Raw genomic sequence first — 20220 nt, 5'->3', positions numbered from 1 at the left:
TTTCATTTATTCTTCAAACTATTTTTTTACTTCTAGCTACATAACATATTTGAAAACTTCTATACTGCAGTCAGGTCAGCAGTAGTTTCTTTCTCTGGCCATGCAATAGTTGTTATGACTGTGTCTGTCGATATTGTTACAAGGCATTAGCTGTAGAAGGCATGCCCTTCGAGGCTAATAAAAGAGGAATATTTAATTGTGTTTAAGAGCTAAGGTAGGTATGAAGAGTACAACCAGCACCGCTAACAGGGAGCCATTTCCCCTCATGCAGGACAGTGGGCACATTCTCCAGCATTCTGTTTGAACCAGCTCATTTCAATTTTCAACCCAGAGAGCAAAACTCAAAGTACTCCTGTTCTTCCTGTTGCTATTTAGAGTATACTGAGTGATGTCTGTGGCACATGGATACTTGTGATTCCATTGTGTGTCCTATTGAAACTGATGCAACAGAAGCAACAGAAAAGCCCCAAGGAATGCTGTGAGCTGCTCACCACACATTCATATTTCTTCTTCTCAAGTTTTGCCTGCAGCCCTGGAAAGCACATGGTTAAACACACTGAGCTACAGTTTTCCCTTTCTTTCAAGAAGTTCAAAAGACTTACACCCACCAGCAGCAGAAATTTGTGGGAGCTGAACAAAGGAAGGGTGCTAGGAGTTAACTGCTTCAGCTTGGTTGTGTATGCTTGTTCCCCCGATGTGTGAAATGAATCTGTATGTATAAGACATAAGCAGCTTGAAACATGGAGAGGGTTTTTAATTGAAATGTGTTCTTTTGTTAATATATGTGTATACAAATGGAGCCTAGTCTGTTCTGAAGTGTGTTGGAGCGAGAGAAAAATGAAGCCCTGGACTTCAGTGTGAATTTGATTGTTTATTCTATTTGTACACAGTAAGGCTGGAGGGGGATGGGGAAATAATGGTAATTTAATTGATCAGATGCTTTCTCTAAGGATGATAGCCCATAGAACAAATATTTTTTCTATTTTTTGTTTGTTCTATTGTTTTTTATGCAGTCCTTGTTTCTATGTCTTTAGATGAAAAATAATACCTGTTTAAGAAGATGGCAGGGGAAGAACCTTTTGGGTGTCCAAGAGAATTTATGTTGCTTACAAACACTGAAGTTTGGTAGATGTTGCTTTATTTTCTCTCTGCTGAACAAAAGGTCGGGAGCAGCATCTTTGAATGTATGAAGCTTCTTCTCAGTTTCTAACACGCTGTCGTTCTTTTTCCCATTGAGCAGTGAAGACAAGTCTCACATAGATAAGTTGAAGAGAAGGGTTGGAGAAGTTTAGCACTTCAGCATAGCTGGCATCCATAGTTATTCAGTGGAGAATCTGAGCAGGTATTTAACTTAGCCTCAGAATTAAAGGCATGTTTAAATAATCTTTTAAACTGGGTCCAGGATTACAGCCGAATGTGAAGAAGGTTTTCTGACAGACATAGGAAGACGAAGAAGTAATTTTAATTTGACATTATGAATATTTAAACAGAAAATCATAGAATTAAGGACTAAAAAGAACCACTTGTGGTTAAGAGTTTTCTTGATTGGTCCAAAATAAGGGGATATTTTCCATTTGAATTTTGAGAATAATTTTTGAATACATTTTGATAGTAACTTTAAATTGATAAGTTATTTTGTGATTGAAGAGCAAAATAACCCCACAGTCAAAAATATCAAAGTACTATGTTTTTACCTTTTTTGCATATATGTCATAAACTCCTGATCCAGCGATAGCTATTTTTAATAGTAAACATTTTGGTAAAATTGACCCAAATGCCAAAAAAAAAATTTCTGTAACTCCATATAGAATCGTTCTCATTTCAAAGAAAAAAATTTGTCCAGCTACAATCTGGATAGTGCAGGAGCACTTTACCTCCATAACCTACTGCCCTGCACATTCCTTCAAATGTCAGGGTATATGCTGGCTTAGAAAGGTTATTCCAGCAAATGGACAACTGTGAGTGAGCAGAGTAGCAAGAGAGGCAGCGTGTCAGTGTCAGCAGTAAGGCATCAGTCTGTGATGGTGGAGCAAGGGCATGTTGAATGGAGCTGTTTGTCATGTGCTAGTGTGGTGATGAACACAGAAGTCTGGAGGTCAAATTTCTGATATGCGCAAGGGGTACAAGTTCACTGGCTGTGGGAGATTGAACATCACTATTCAGGCAAAAGGGTCTTGTGATGAGTTAAGTTAGGAAAAGCAATGACAGAAATATGGAAAGTTCTCAGGGGAACTGACCCCATTGAAGCGACCAGGACCTTTGCCATATGATGTACTCCACTCTTTCTCTGTGTTATAAGATCCAGGGTACCTCAGGGTTTCCATGTTGGAGTGTGCCTCACAGTTGTAAACTGAATAGGAACTTACCTGGGCATTATTCTGTTTTCCTCTTTGCCTGAGTTCACTCCCCTCACTCACTGAGTTCACAGAATCTCAGCTATGAGGGATGTCAAACCTCATCTTATCATAAGAGCTCCCTGTCTGGGTCACAAAGAGATAAATATTCTGAGATACTATAATAGAATGTTGTCTCCCCAGTGGTTAGGAACTGTGGAACATGAGTCTCTCCTTCCTGCCCCTGTGCAGGATTCCCCAGGTGGTCTTGCCCCATAGGCAAATCTTCTGCAATACCAGGTCAACAACTAGGCACTGAACTCCTGTTGATTATCTCACGTTTATGAATGCATTCAAAGTTTCCATATGTGAGGGGCAGATTATTTTAATCATGAAACTTTAAGCTGCTATTTATAACAACTAGAGCTAGCTACATCTGGTGCCTCTGAGCTCAGTCCCTTCATGCAAAGGTTTATGTCTTTACTTGCTGCAGAATATTAGTATTTTCATACCCTGTGAGCCAAACGCTGTGGTACTTCATGAGTCTCTCCGACTGCAGGCACCTGCAGATTTATCCTGAGCATGCAGACGTCCTAAAACAATCTCAGTGGTAGAGAGGAAAACAGGTAGGGAAATTGACTTTAGGTGTTTTGCCTTGACAGTTTTTGGGGTTTTTTTTTCTCCAAGGCGTCAAGGGGGCAGGGTGATATAAGTTCCCTTCAACAGCTGACCCTCTGTGATAACCCACTTGACTTTACAGCATATTATTTTATGGATCCTTTGCATAGTCACTGCAGTTGTTTTAATCTCAGCATTCAAACTGACCAAAGATATTCCAGCACCTTGCCTGGAGCCCGGAAATAGACTCTCCACAGCTGAGAATTCAGGTTTTATCGCAAACTGACCTGAGGATGTTTATCAGTGGGTAGCTTGTGTTTATTAAGTATTTCAGGCTTTGTCTGTGCCTTCTAATTAAATCAAGCAAACATAATCATACAATCAACATCACAAAAATGAGGTCAACGTACACTATTCATAAATTATCACAAGGCATCTGTCACATGCTTAATCTGCTTTTTAAAGTGGGGGGCTGCCTTTGCTTAAGCTTGTGTCTTAAGCTACTGCTTTAGCCCCTGTTGTTTGACAGTGTGTGATAGGAAGGCAAGATTACTTATGCTTGTACGTACAATATGCAGTGTAGAAGCAGCTGACTTGCTATCAAGCAGGATCTCTAAACAACTTGTTTTAGTGTTGAAACTGAAAAACTAGGATCCACAGTAGCAGTCCTTCACATTTTTAAGGATAGAGCAGAGGTGGGGATTAAGGAATTACTCACTCTTTGGTCTGCAATTGTCATATAGCATTTTAGGACGTAGAATTCTCTGTGTTGCTGGACTCAGTACATGTCCCTTCTCCCCAAAGTAAACAGTACAATTTCCCTCTTTACTTTGTCTTCTGCAGCCATGGTAAAGATGAAGTGCTGGGGAAAACTCTGTTTTATGTTGCATGCACTGTAAAGAAGGAGGAAGACCTAAAAACCATTTGTCTGTCAACCTTTTGCCTTTGTTACCTGTATGAGCTACCAAAACCTTGGAGGTAAACACTTGTAGAATATAGAATACCAGTTCTTTCTCCTCCAAAGTCAAGTGATGATATAGAATAGCAAATAAAGCCTTCATTCCAGCCTGAAGCTCATGTGCTAAAGTGTGGTTCTTGGAACAGTTGCAGGAAGAGGATAATAACTGAGGTGGGCATTGCTGCAACCAACACTTTTGGCATTGCCTCTTGCTCTAAGCAGTCTAGCTCAGGCTGTTCAGAGAGTGGAGAGTAATGCATTTCCTCAGCTTTCCTGGTTGAGCCTTCATCACAAACATCTGAACCCGCGCCCTTAACAAGTAGCCAAGAAAGCATTAGTTAGATCACACCCATTTGTCTTTTGCATACCACCATGAGTATAAGTGGAGAGCCAATTTTAATTAAGGGTGTCGTTTTAGGATTCCTCTTTGGTGTCCCAAGCACTGTCTAACCATAATGGGCCTGTCCTTTCTGGTGAATGGCACTATCACTTTAGCTTCATATCACCTCCATTGTCCAAGCCTGATTCCCCTGAGGACATACATCACTGCTCTACAATGAAACAGGACCCAGCAAAATGTTACCAGAATTGGGAATTGCTATGTTCACAGTAATGTTTCTTGTACTCAAATAATATTCTGCTTTAACAGTGGAAAAAGCAGGCAGCAAGTTTCTTAAAGGCTGTGACAATAGACCTGTCAGTCACCTCAACATTTTTATTCTGATAAAATGAGTTTGTTCAAATCTTCTAGGGACTTCTTTCACTGCAGTTGCATATATTTGCATAGTGATTCTCAGATAAGTGCATGCCAATAGCCACTTCTGTGAACAGATGTTGACAGAAGTATCAACAGAAGTATCAGAGGTACGTGAACAACGATGTCTTTTTGCATGCACAGAGAGAAACGCATAATCTAGTAGTATGCTGGAAATTTGTTAGTTCTGCCTTCCAACATGTCTATCAAGTCCCTGCATGCTAATCAGCCTTTGCAAAAGTATTGATGCTTTGCAGTAATATCAAGCAAGAATTTAGAATAAGAAAGGGAGAAACAGAAGAGATGTGCTAGAGTAATACTGTTAATAGAGACAATGCATGCATATTTTATGGCAACATTTTAAAGAAAAGAAGCATTCAATTTCAAGTGCTGTATTTGTCAAACAGTGCAGTGGTTGAATGTGTTCTTAGATGTTACCATAACAATAATTTAGCAAATATTTAAATAATTACCTAAAGCTTCAGTTGTTACAAGCTGTTTTAATAATAAGTGTCAATGAATCCACTGGCTATCTAAATCTCCCTTGCATGTTGGTGTTATCAAGATGAAGCTTATGAAACAGGGACACTTAGTAGAGAGCTGTCACAGGCCAGGATAATAGAATGGAAAAGAGAACAAGTTTTACATAAAGTCTCAGCATACTTCATGCAATAAAAATAGTTGTTAGCTAAAAACTAGCGATAACCTACTTTGCTGATGATAAAAGCAAAGAAGGCATATGTTTCCAGATATTAATATATTTTTCAGGCCAAAATGAAATTATGCAGCATGCAGTCCAAGCTCAGAATCAGGAGAGGGAAATGCATTTAATTTTCTCTGTTTCTGTTCCTCATGTTATTCTGAAACAAGTAAAGAGTGGTATTCCAGCAATCGCTTGGGTTCTATAACTAAATACAAAATCTAAGGTGCACTTAGACTATGAATTTTTTTTCAGATTTCTAATGTGACTAATAGGAAGTCTATTCACTTTAGTTTTTATTTCTCATTGCTGGGTTTTTTAAGGTTGACCATATCTAGCATTCCCTGAACTTCTTTGTTTCATCAGAGTATGCAATACTGGGAATTTTGTTTCTTCTCTTTTAATACTTTCTTTTGTTTTTATTTGTGAACAAAAAATCAATTTTTCCATTCCTAGAAACAGTTTAGTAGCACTTTCTTCTTTTTTTTCAACATGGCAAATCATTTGAAGCAGACCCTTGCTCCTCTGGAACTCTTATTTCTGACAGTAAGCAGAAGAATTGATGAGAGCATGCTAAAAAGGAAGTAGAAGGGCAAAAAGAAGAGGCAGGGAAAACTAGATATTCAGTTGTCAGGTCCAGAAGTGCTGTTCTGATGGCTAATTTAACTACTCCAAACATATATTGAGAGTTGCCAGCAGAGGAAACCTTTTGCTAGTGGCTGTAAGGCGTGTTTTTTTAATGCTAAAATGGGTTTTCACAAGACACTCTGAATACTTGTCTGAATTCTTGTCACAGTTTGCCAGTCTTGGTATTTTGGGGATGAGAAGGAAGGAGGCATACACAATCACACAAAATTCAAAGGTATAAAATCCCAGTTTGCACCACCCCCCCCCTTCCTAAAAATTATAGGATCCATTTACAAATGTGCTTGCTGTAGATGAACAACAAATTTTCCCAGAAGTCATAGCTAAAGAAGAAAAGTAGAGTGAATGGTTACATTGCTAGAGTGGATCTGCCCCTACTTCACTATGAGTCTGGCTAATAATTATATATTTGTGAGAGCCTATACCTGAAACGCCCTGTGGTTTCTCTTGCAATTCTCTACATGAAGGTCTCTCTAAATTTCCTTGAATTTAGCAGACAGACAGTGTTAAAGGCTTTCTCTCTGGTTCTTTATTATGGGCATTTTTTATGATACAGGTACACATTGTTGTCACCAAATCTTACTAGAAGCCACACTTCACATAAAGTTTGTCAACTTAATTTTTTCACACCATGCCTTCCTATTTCAGAAAATTTCTCCAGGAGTCATTTCTATTACTCTTTGTGCAAGAATTTCTCACAGGCTGGAATTTTTATCTTAGCGATTTTGACCTCTTTCAGAGATGCAAGGTTCCCTTGACACTGCTGTAGAAATGTCACTATTAACATTACATTCCAGTTCTTTCTAACTACTTGGGATTTCAAGCCTCTTCCTGTATCTGAAAACAAAAAGATTTATATTGGCCATAGAGATTTTGAAAAATTTTCCTTCAACATGATTGTTCATATTGGTGGCCACCATTTATTGTAATACCTGAGCAAACTTTGAATACCTTGATTTTCTTTAGTTCTCACTGTGCATTGCCCACTCAGTAAGAGGCTGACAGGCTTTGACAGCATCTATGAGCTTGTATTTGGCACAGTTGCAAAAAGAAAAAAAAAAGGAAATCTTTGAGCTCTTGTAATTTTATAGGTGCTAACTCATTAATTGCTGAGAATATTATACTGTGAGCTGGCTTATTTGTGAGATGCTTTGCAATACCTATGGCATAGGCTTAAAGCAGAATCCCAAAAATTAACTTAGTGACTTTAGCAGCTCTGTTGCTGCCATTAGATTACTCAACCATAGTGATTCTGTTCTATAACGCAATGCTTGTTCTACTTGGTTTTATAGGACTGACTTTCATATTCAACACCAAGTGCAGTGATATAGATATGCTAGATTGTTTAGTAAAACCATTGCAAAACATTCAGACTGATTATGCAAGCTTTTAGGCCTTGAAGTTTATAGAGTTGCAATAACTTCCTCTGCCAGGGCTCTTGTAAATATTCTGTATTTTAGTATATTCAAAGTGCAGCACTCTGCATCCTTACCGGCATTCAGTTAGATTTACTTTCTGAGTTTAATTTACATGTTCTGAGTATCAATTCAATTTGTTTAGTCACTTTTCTTTATAGAAAGAAATTCTCTATATTTTCTTTATAGCAGAGATTTAGTAAATAGAGTTGTATCTCGAGGACTATTTATCTGGCCCAACCACATATTAGATGAAGCAAGAGATGGCAAAGTAAGGGCCTGAGTCTCCATAATATAAGAAATAGCTAGAAGGAAAACACAACAAACTACAGAGGAAAAGCTGCATGAAGGAGACCTTGAGCTTTTGGCCATAAACATAGTCTGACAGTATCAAGGATTTAGGGGAATCACAAGGGCAGTAACTTACCTGCAGGTTTCTCATCCCTGTTGTTTCTGGTTACATTCTTTAGTAATTTTGTTCTGATAAGCAGAGGACTAAACAGTCAAGAACAGGGCTAAAGTCATCTTAAGACTTGTTGAAGATGCTAAAATAAGAAATGGTTACCTCGGGGTACAGTGAGTCTGAGCTGGCTGATGTCAGGGAGTGACATTTAGTAGATTCTACTAAAAATATGTGTGTATTCAGTATTTTTAACTCATTAAAAAGCAGAAGTCTGATCTCTGGAACTATTTATTTGATGAACCTATTTTTCTTTTAATAAAAATAAAGTCACTTTTTGGCAGGGTTCTCTATAACCAATTGACAAGTCTATTTAGGTCTGCTTCCCAAAGTTTTATTTTTGCATCCTATTTGTCACCAGCTAATGAGCAGTGCAAAGTATTAGTTGCTGAAGCATGTGGTTTGAGCAGCACTGGACTCACTGGGCACTGATTATTGAAACAGAAGTTAGTTGGTAAAACTCCAAGAATCAGCTGAAACTTGGTTTTGAGTGTTGTTAGAACCACTTCCACATGTTTGCCTATGAATCAAAGGAGACATCATTACTGTCTCTTAACTATGTTTTAAAAAAATACCCTTGGGCCTTTGCCAGGTGTTGTGCTTAGTGATACTGAGAAAATAACAAGCTGATTAAAACTCTAATATTTTATGCTCTATTTATTGGGGGTTTTTAACCTAGCGTTTAAAAGCTCCATGTAGGATTTTAGGACTCCATGCACACAGGAAAGAAGCAATCCTGACACAGAGTTGACAATTGAATGTAAGAGGCAAAATGTAAAAATGAGAAAGAAGGAAGCATTGACAGCATCGTGTAGAGAGGGGTTTTTTTGGTTTGTTAAGATTAGTGCTAAGGTAGACATGTCTGTTTGTTTAAGAAAGCAAAAGGAAATTTTGTAACATTAGATGAAAAACAGAACAATGAGGTAACTGAAGGGGCAGATTGGTGAAAGTGGAAAACTTTATCTGACAGTCTTGCAGTGCAGTAGTGGAAGAAGTGGTGTGCTTGAAGGAAATAAACTAATCAAACATCCATTTTTCTAAGCACCGTCCTAAGCTCACCATTTTTCTGCAGATCAGTGGACCTGTTAGGTATGACTGAAGTGAGTGCTGCAATGGATTAGAGGTCTGCTGAAGTTTGTAAAGGTCTCATCAAATTGCCACTCCACCCTATGCATCTTCCCACTCAAGCCTGGGACTATTATAGACTCCTTTGTAACTAAAAGAAGCAGCATTTTGCCTATTACAATGCAAGTGGTGCTTTAGACTAGGTAAATACTTCCTGGTTCTTAACGTGATATTTAAGACTGCAATTCCCATTTCAGTTTTTATAATTTAGGTATTAATCTTTGACTCATCCCTGACATTCTCCTTCACACCTACAAGTACTTTGGTGTACAGTATGTTTTGGAATTTAACAAAATTAGATATACTGCACTTTGCCAGAGAATGACTAGAGATGGAGTACTTTTTTCCAAACCTAGCCAAGTTTAAAAAACCACTTCAGCATCCTTAGCAAGACCATGTGTGTCAGGGCAGCTATTGCACCCTAACACATTGGAGAGGAATAAACTGTGCAGATAGGTTAAAAATGTTTCTCCTATCATTAAATTTTATTTTAATACCTTTCTTGTGTGTGCATCTCTGTATATGTATGTATCTTCTCCCTGAAGAAGTTTTATGCTATAAGTATTTCAGATAGGGACTCTTCCACTATATGTATTTCATGGATGAACTCTCTGTATTTCAGGATCTCTCCCAGTATTTCCTAGGCTTATTCAGTGAGCTGTAAGACATAGATCAGACAAAGAAATGTCTCATTTCCGTTTTTCTTTTCCAAATTGATTTTGTATTTTCTAGTGGAAATCCAAGAAATTTAAATGCTGTGCGGCACATCAACAGCATCTGGTTTGGGAGCCAGATGCTGACATTGGCTTCCTCCTAATGTGCCACTGCACTTATGTTATAGCTGCTAACCCCTGCTGTAAAGCAGAGGTGGATGTGTGGCAGAGATCAAGACCTCAAACACATTATCCTACCTGTAATTTGGGTTTCATTCTGTGTGCTGGAGCTAGAACAGCTATGTCCTGAGGAAATAGCTCTCTGTGCATTTATGCTGCTGGTCTTTAGCTTGATGGGGTTTTTTTTGCTTGCTTTTTCCCTTATCATCACAAGCTAACATCCTGAATCTCATGTTGTTGGGTCTTTGTGCATGAAGGAACAACAGAATCTGAAAAACTGCAAAAAGGATGAAATGTAAAAAAATTAATCTCAGAAGAACACTGACAATCAAGAAAGTCTTGACATGAGAGTGAAAGTTGGTGTGGATATACCTTACTAAAATGTATGGAGCACTTAGATATTGTGCCGGTGAGTTGAAACAATGGCAAGGCACAGAAAGACTGCCCTACTACCCCACTAATGGTAATGGTCTGTCCTTTCATCATTCTCCCTCTTATTCCCCTGTTTGCTTCCATGGAGTGAGGAAGATCCTCTTCTATCAGCTTTTGCTACTGATTTCAATGAGAAAATATTAGATGGTAAATTCTTTCAGGCAGGGATTGTTTCTTCATTGCCTGACACAGTGGGACTTTTGAGTCATGACTGCAGACATTAGGGAATCAGGCAAATTATGAGGAAGAATTATAATGGAATAGCGCAAATTGTCAATGATTTATTTCCTGAAGATTGTTCAAAGCAGATGTACACAATGCTTAGTTGAATCTCTCAGCAAAATCCAGATCTGCAATGAATAGAGGGATGAAATGCAGCTGGGATGGAGCTGTCCCTTCTAACCACAGCAGAAGGAATACATTCAATTAATCACATCTTGGATATATGATCTTCTCAGTCCCAGGTCATGACTGGGCTCCTTCTCCCAGCCAGCTCTAGGTTTAGACAGGGCAGAGTTTCACAGCATAGCAAACTGCTGGGGAGGAAGGGAGCCTGCAAAACAGCAGTGGATACGGAACTCTTTGCCAGAGCTGTTTCAGTTGTTTGCTTTGCCAAGCTGCTGCTGCCAGGGAGTTTCAGTTCCTTCCAGATGCAGCAGCTGCTGCCCCTGTAACTGCCCCAGAAACAGTGGAGACACAAGTTCAGCTTCTGTGGCAGAAGAAAACCCAGTGCCCCAAAAGTGGCTTTTGGCTGCCACTTTTGGGAGCAGCAGCATTTGCTGTTGCCTTGCAAGGGGGAAACTCAAGCCACTCTCTATTTCACTAGCCAAGTTTTAGCTTTTAACAGGCTTATAGTATTTATTAGTCACTTCAATCTGAACAGATATTTCTCTGGTTACTCTTGATTAAATGTTTTTCTAAGGGGGAAGGGTGGCTCCTTCCACTGTGATTGCCTGTCCTCTTTCAGTCCTATCTTATCTCTTTGGAGTCTACTGCTGGGTCTTGGACTGACCATTTCTTCCAGCATTCACCAATTTCATCTGGTGAATGTGATTTAAAGGGACAAATTTAAGTGGGGTTGGTTTTTTTTCATAGAGAAAAGATGACAAGAAGTCTGTGACTAGATGATGGGAATTTATTTATTACAGAAACACACATGAGCTGTAAGAGTAAAAAAATCATGGATATGAAAATGGAAGGATACCTTTTTGGAATAATAATTGCAATAGTCCTGTCATGCACCTAGGGAGCAACAATCCCGTGCATGAACACAGGTTAAGGATTGATCTACTGGAAAGCAGCTCTGCAGAGAACGACTTGGTGGACAACAACAAGCTGTCCATGAGCCAGCAGTCTGTCCTTGTGTGCAAGATGGCCATTGGTATCCTGGGGTATATTAAGAAAAGCATTGCCAGCAGGTCAACAGAGGTGATCCTCCCACATTACTCAGCCCTAGTGAGGCCACATTTGGAGTACTTTGTCCAGTTCTGGGCTCCTCAAGACAAGAAAGATATGGAACTCCTGGAGTGAATCCAGTGGAGAGCTGTAAAGCTGTTTAGGGGACTGGAGCACCTCTTCTATGAAGAAACACTGGGAAAGCTGGGCCCTGTTTATCTGGGAGAAGAGATGACTCAAAATGGAAACATGGGAAGTTTCACTTCAATATGAGAAAAAAACTTCTTTACTTTGAAGGTGACAGAGCACTGGAACAGACTTCCCAGAGTGGCTGTTGAATCTCAGTCTCTGGAGATATTCAAAACCTGCCTGGACATGATTCTGTGCAACCTGCTCCAGCCAGGAGTTTGGTCCAGATTATTGTGACAAAAGTAGGCTTTTCTTTCTATACCAATAACGACAATATATGGCTTTATCACAATCCTCCAAAGGATTGGGAAATCCAGTGGATTATTACTAAGTGAAAAATCTTTACAGAAGACGGACAGGACTTGAATAGCAGGTGCTTGAGGGGCCAGAAAAATAGTCATTTTAAGCTTCTAAATGTATTTCTACATTATAAAGATGGTGATCAACCATGTTCTTCAAGTGTACTCACATTTCAGAGTCTCATGGTGGTTTTCTAGTAACCTACAGAGGACTAGAATTCTCCCTTTGGCGAAGTAACTGAATACATTATTTCTATGTGACATTCTAGTTAAACCATCTTCCTCAATTATTCATGATATGCATCAGAGGAAAAAAGGGGAGAAAATTACAACTTGCATCAGAACAATTGGGAGCTATTAAGAAAATAAATTCTTATCATAAAGGTATTGTAACACTAGGAAGACCTACCAAGGAGGTTGTGCTGTCCTTCAAGGGAAGATTTAAACTGTAGGTTAGAGAAACACCAGTGAAGAATGAGCTTGGTAAAGTTATTTCTGCTGTGGTGCACAGGGATTAGAGAATTTCTTGGGTCTCCTTCTGCCTTGCATTTCTATGAACTGGGGCTTTTGTTGTTATTTACTGTGTGCTTATTGATTTATCCCAGTATACTCTTTCCCATTTAAACTGCAATTCTGCATTAAGTACTGCCTTCAAAAACCTTTTCCTTTTTCAGTAATCTTTTTCCTGAAGAGCATGCTACATCTCTCTTTTATTAAACACACGCTCTCTGTATGTTCCAGTCTTCACTTCCTCAGGATTTTAGTTGTTTCCAGCAAGTTGTGTTTTCTCATAGGCTCTAGGCATTGAGGGAAAAATTACAGCCTAGAAGGAAAAGTTTGCATAACTAAAAAAATGTTAATGTCTCCCAATATGCAGTATTCACATGGGGCTTGCAGAAGATGGGCATAAAACCCAGAGTGATTTCAGTAGTGCCAGCATTTGCCTAGAGGAGCCCATCATACACATTAGAGATGTTATATGCTATAGATACTGTTCAAATAGTCCCTTTCATTAGGGATGCTATAATTCAGTTATACTCCATATCTTATTTTCATGCTAAACCATATGCAGAGCATTTTTACAAGGGCATGTAGTTCTAGGACAAAGGAGAACTACAAATCAAAAGAGTGTGGGTTTAGATATGATAGTAGGAAGAAATGCTATGCTTTTAGGGAGGTGAAGCACTGGAACAGGTTGCCCAGAGAAGCTGCGTATGCTCCGTGCCTGGAAGTATTAGAGGACAGATTGGATGGGACTTTGAACACTCTGGTCTATAGGAAGGTGTAATTCCCATGGCAGGAGAGTTGGAACTAGATGATTTTAAGGTCCCTTCCAGCCCAAACCATGCTAGGATGGAGTCTGGCTTATTTCTACACCTGACAACTCATTCTCATTTGTTATGAGACCCACTGAAGCCTCCCTGTGAGCTGCAGATGTTGAACCTCCACAAAGAAGATTCTCACTAAAGACTTTGGTCCTGTGAGCTCTTAGTAAAAGAAGTGAGGAATGGAAGACAGGATTACTCTGAAGTAACCTCTGGAGTAATTGTTGTTTGTTGGCCATTGACTGCGTACAGGGCTGAGGGAGAATGGCTTCCCAGCTGAAGTATCTCTTCAGGTGTGAGAAACTGGAGCAGGAGAAGGAGTGGTGGTGGCTCAATTCAAACTGCACTTATGTCCCTGGTCAAGTCCTGATAAGAAATTATTTATTGTTGGATGATTTTGTGGAAAGTTTTTCATAGAACTCTGTGACAAAGTGTGTTCCTTACATGGTTCATGAGCAGAAGCCCTTCTTATCCTAATACTAGAACAATGTGAATACCAAATACTTTCCGCCGTTGGTGAATTTCAGTTTAGGACCTGTTTCAAAACAGAGATTGGTTTTATCTGTGCATTTTACATCTTGGACTGAACTTCTTATATTCCTGTACCTACACAGGTGAAAAATACAAGCCAAATAAGAATTACATGGAAAAATCTACATCACAGGGTTACAGCCAGGGTTTTATAGCATGCTGCAATATTCACTCCATATACCAATTGTCTCCTCCTTTCTTTAAATTCTATCCTATTCCTTTTTGGCACGTTGCTCTTTCTACCTACCCACCACTTGTAGTTCCAGATAGAAAACTAAAGTTAAAAGGAATTGACCATGCCTTTGCAAGGTCCAATCCCTGAATCACTGTCTAAGCAGCTCCTTTACTGGAAAAGTTTCTGGTTAGACCTTCATCTAATTAAATCATATTAGAAGGCTACAGGTATTTGTCAATGACCTATGCCTGCCAAAGGACTAGGACAAGGATGTGAAAGAGAGATGATTTAGAGGAAGCAGCTGGCACTGTCTGGCTTTAGTCACCATTGTAATGCTGCTGTGCCCACTTACTTCCTCTGCTGAAGTTGTTTCCTTTGCACATGCTTTTTGAGGGGGCTTGGGTTGTTTAGCCTGGAGAAATGGAGGCTTGAAGAGACTATTGCTTTCTAAACTGCCTGAAAGGAAGTTATAGCAAGGTGACTGTCAGTCTCTTCTCCCAGGCATATAGCAACAGGAGAAGATGAAATGGCCTTAAGCTCCACCAGGGGAGGTTCAGGTGGACATGAGGAACAATTTCTTCACTAAAGTGGTGGCAAAGCATTGGAAGAAGCTGCCCAAGGAGGTGGTAGGGTCACCATTCCTGGAGATGTTCAAGAAACATCTGGACATGGAACTTAGTGCTATGGTTTACTTCAAGTGGTCGTGTTCAATCAGAGGTTGGACTCATTGACCTTGGAGATCTTTTCCAACTGTGATGATTCTATAATTCTAAAAGAAATACTGTAAAAAGCATTATCCTAAGTAAATTGCTCTCACTTTCTTCTTCATGCTGGGCATCTTTAAGAGGCATAAAATTCTGCATAACTTTTAATGTTTTCTCTAAATCTACTATTTTCTATGAAGATACTCAGCCTAGCCTGCAGATGATACCTGTCCTTGCCAGCTGGTGAGTGTTGCAAGACGTCTTGCTTGCAGAGAACTATGAGAAAGGATATAAGAACTCGGGCCCCAGCAGAGCTACCTTATCTCTTGAGTTTAATGAAGTGGATCCCTTACACACACTTGAAATCACTACTTGAGATACCTGGGAGACATTCTGATAACTTACGTGTTTTTGTTATTTTTTGTAACAATGACAGAGACAGTGTATTAGCACACAATAGCTCTCTTCTTGCCTGACTTAGATAAATAAGTATTTATAAATTTATATGTGGATCTATGTTTACATATTTCAAAAATAGCTTTATATATTTCTTTAAAGCTGGCCTACTTGAAATTGAGATTTTTTTTGTGCATGTCTGACTATTTCAAAGGAGGTAACAGAATTAAGTTATTACCTAGTATCCTTGAATTTAATACTGATTTTACTGTATGGTGTTCAGCTCTGAAACAGGTATAGATAAAAGCTGTAAGGAATATAGAACAAGTCAGATGATCTGGACAATCAAATAACTGTAAGCATGTTCTCTGTTACAGAACAGAGAATTGTTCATAACACAGAGCTGTAAGCAATGGATACATTACTCCCTTCTGAAAAGGAGATTAAAGAAATCCATATTACTTCTATGTTTGAATTATTTTTATTTCAATATTTTAAGCCCCAAGTTCAAGCTGACTTTAAGTAATTTCTAAAGCTGTAAGGGGCTAGGCAGAGGGAGTATTTACAGAGACTTCTCCCTAACTTTAAAAGCTATTTCTATGACAAGGATTGGAGCCTGCAAAAATATTAAATACTGTCACTTTTTCTGGTTTGATAATCAATGCTTGATTTCTCCTCTCCCTCCTCCTTTCCAAAGACATTGTAAGTTTTAACACTGGGCATTCCAAGACTACAAATACTACTGTTCAGACAAGATATTTTTGGCCTTTGCTAATTTCCACAATTGCTTTTTCAAAATCAATATTTTTTTAATTGGTCACTTGAGCTTTTTTCAGTGACGTTGAACCTCTGATGCATGTCACTTCAAAAGCATTTTCTAAACATTGTAGGCGTCATGGAGCAATTTTAGCATAAAAAGAAGGGTATAACTAGAGATGGCGGGGGAGCAAATTACATTTTGTATATATAGTATTAAATGCTTCCATTAGTTGCCATAGGGATGGGCAGAAGTTGGTCTGAAATGACAGCTTTTCTGATGCTTGATGTGTTTAAAAGGAAAACACTGGGGGGGAGGGGGTTTTATTGTTATTGTTACCCTGGGATACTTTTATAGGGGAGGGGAAAAATATTAAAGTCATATTTCTCAAAAAAGATGCTTGGTGTCTACATTAACAGACCAGGCATCACTTTCACCTCTGCAGGGACACTGACCTCTACAAAACGCACATCTTTGTAGCTTCAGGACTGTAATTCCACAGCTGCTCAGAGCTTCTCATTTCCTTTTGCAACACAGCAGCTATAACCACAACCCCTCCTCCTGAGCAGTGTCTGTAAATCTGCTGCAGTCGTAACCCATCCCACAATTACTGCTGTGCACACTCCCATTAACACAGGGCCAGAGTGAGACCTGCTCGTCAGACCAAGCTTTTTGATTTGCTCATTCTAACATCCACTTGGCTCAACTACTGGAAATCAACTGCAAGCAAGCCGTGGGTTTATAGTTATGATTTGAACTTCCACATGATTGTGTCAAAAAGCTCAGAGGTGCGAGTCGCATATCTCAGCGTGTGTTTTAAGCCCGTAGCCATTTGATGTTAAAGCTTTGTTCATGCCAAGCATGACCAGAAGCAGGATGCCAGCTGTGCAGTTAGCTGGCATTCAGGTCCCTGGAAATTTTGTGTGGATGGTGTGTGTGCCATACAAGGTACACACTTGCTGGCTTCGCTAACTGAGAAATGAAAATGCTTTATAAATTACTACTACACAATATGCAGATGAGAGTCAACCAAGAGGCTAAATAATACCACTTTGTGTTTCAGAAGGTAGTCTACAAGAGAAGAATCTGCTTGATAAGGATTGAAACTGAGGAAGTGTCTTTCTGTCTATAATTTAAATTCATTTTCCATTGATTTTAGTAAGTTTTTAAAGAAGCACCATGAAATTATTTTTTAATCTAACTTGTACACTGTGTTAAAAGTACCTTTTTTCTTAATTCTCCCAAGGGGAATGTTTTATTGCTATTACTCATCACCCTGTGGAGCACTGAGCAGACACTGAGTGCTATTTTGAGGAGACCACTCATAGATGGTGAAATGTCATTTGTCAAGGCTGTTGTTTGTAGTCTGCCTGACACACTGCTGTGTCAGTTCATGGGGATACACCTCACTGATGTGGCTCTACTGTCTCTAATAATTAGTAAAACTTGGGCAAGAGAAAAAATGCTCAATTTTTCTTTGCAACAGGGTTGACTGAAAACAAGTGCAACAAACATAAAACACTGTAGTGTTTTAGAAACAATCTCCAGTCTCATGTTCCGTTAAAAGATTAAAAGATCTCTTTTGTCAAGCTGAAGAAGCTGGAGAAGAGGATCTGCATTAGCTGTTCCACAACACAATGCAAATTTGGTATTAATCCTACAAATTACTGCTGAAGGTGCAAAGAAGTATTGCTCAAAGGCAAGAAGAAATTCTTTAAAATGAACAACACGAAGTTTTAAGTACTCTTCTGAGCCTGCCATGTATGGTTAAGGAGGAGGAGGATGTGGGCAGAAAGGCATGTCTGAAGAGACAGGAGAATTCATGTAGCCCCCATCATGCTAATGGAATATGTAGCAGCAATACATATTCCTCTTTTGAGCCATACTTTTGATATCAGACAGAACTAACTTGACAGCACTACAGTTTCACTACAATTAAGAAAGAAAGAATTAGGTTCCTCTGGCTTGTTTTCAGACTTGTCATTTTTGACCTGCATTATGCAGGATCAAGTTCTTCAAAAAAGTGCAGAGAACACTGCAATATGTAGTTGGACATACTTACATATATAAAATACTCAACTTGTGCACATTAAAAAAATTGCATCCAAACTAAGTTGCAGGTACAGGTAAGCTTTGAAATAACTTTAATAGTGAGGTGCAGTAAAATTCGTCCAGACTTCTCAAGATATCTGGACAATTTTTTCAGTTATATTCACCTGTTTCATTACAATTCCTGTAAATATTCCCACTGTGAAAGACACAGCTCCACAGTAGCTCCAGAGCAACATAAGGTAGGAAATATAAGGCAGGAGGCTGTTTTCCCTGAAGCTCTCATTGTTGATCTGTCTTACCAGGGAGGTTAATCTTAAAAACCAGAGACCAAACCATAAGAGGAAATGGTGTGATTTTTTGGAGGATAGCACAGTATAAAAACAGGAAAGGAGGTTGGGAGCATCCTACATAAGAAGGACACAGACTTGTTGGGGCAAGTCCAGAGGACAGCCACAAAGATGCTGAGAGGGCTGGAGCACCTATCCTATGAAGACAGGCTGAGAGAGTTGGGATTGTGCAGCCTGGACAAGAGAAGGGTCCATGGAGAATTCTGAACATTCCAGTACCTAAAGGGTGTGTAGGAGAGATGGAAAGGGACTTTTTACAAGGGCATGTAGTGATAGGATGGGGGAATTGGCTTTTAACTTAAAGAGGGGAGGCTTAGATTAGATACTAGGATAAAAATCTTTACTGTGAGGGCGATGAGGCACTGGATGTGGATGACCTATCTCTGGGAATGTTCAAATCCAGGTTGGATGAAATTCTGAGCAAACTGATTTATCTAAAGGTGCCCTGCCCATGGCAGGGGGCTTGGATCTAAATGATCTTTAAAGTCCCTTCCAACCAAACCATTTTATGATTTTACAGTAAATTATTCAGAGACTGGAATTGATATGTATTATTTATCTATGTATGCACAGTGCCCTATGAAGATTAAATCAAATTATGTTATTTGAGAACTACACCTTGTAGATTTGTTAATACTTCATAGTTATGTCTTTTCCTTACATAAAGGCAGTCAGCAAAAAGTTACTTGATTTTGTTCTAGCCAGAATGCAAGTCTCAAATTTTTATTGAATGTAATCATGTGTATTTATGTCCAGCAGCTCTGTTGTTTATCCCACTTAAACCACTGACCAACTAAAACCAGGCTTATGAACGATCTGCTTTCAGTGCTATTTCTCAAATGCCACCAGGAGACACTAAGCATGCCGTTGTTTCCAGTTTCCCAGTGTTAGTTTTCCCTTTCTTCCAAAGAAGGTCAAGATTGAGCTAGTACCTGTATTAGTACAAAATAAAGGCATTTCCTCTTAAATTTTTGGCCAGCCACACTATCTTGTGCAGGGGGATAGCTCAAGCTTTTGTGACTGCTGAGTCCCAGCAGGATGGATGATTTTGTTGTCTTTGTTTCCAGCAGCTAATTTAGATCCTTTTGAAGTTCTTTTGCCAGAACTCCTTGGAAAGTGAGCCGGAAGTCAAAAGCCTCCACCTTCTTAACTGCTGAATGCTGGTGGGGCAGTGAAGGTAGGCTTATCCAAATCATCTATTTTACTAGTTTCCTCCACTCTCCTTGACACAAATAGCTCTGTGTTTCACTACTTCCACTAAGTTGCCTGTGGGAGAGAACTAGAGAAAGTTCCTTTTCTTCCATTCCTGTGTAGTTTGTTATAGGAAAAAAAATCAAGTCATGTAATTGAGGAAAATGATGGTCTATTCAAGCAGAAGAATTTCTGCCTGTATAAGGACTAGAGGAATAGGCTTTAACGTACATGCTCTCCCAAATTCTCACTTCTCTGTTTATCATATAATTATGACTTCAACTTCTCCTCCCTCAAATGAAGGCGTATCAAACTGCCATACATCATCTTAGAATAGGCTTTTACTATGCAGGATAGCTAACCTTTGTTCTCAATGACAGCACTTTAAAGATTTTTCTCAGCTTGCCACTTCTTGAACTTCTTGTTCATGACATGTGATGCTGGAGCTGCCTCCTTTCAAGCTCATCTCTTCTGCACTAGAATCCATGCAGTTCTTGCTTTAGACCTAAATAACAAGAATGTGACCTTGATGCTATGAAAGCACTGCCCAAACCTTCCACTGATTGCAAGAGCCAGAGTTACCTTT

This window comes from Zonotrichia albicollis, chromosome 1 (genome assembly GCF_047830755.1).
Source record: "Zonotrichia albicollis isolate bZonAlb1 chromosome 1, bZonAlb1.hap1, whole genome shotgun sequence".
Classification (NCBI taxonomy): domain Eukaryota; kingdom Metazoa; phylum Chordata; class Aves; order Passeriformes; family Passerellidae; genus Zonotrichia; species Zonotrichia albicollis.
This window is presented reverse-complemented; position numbering follows the sequence as displayed.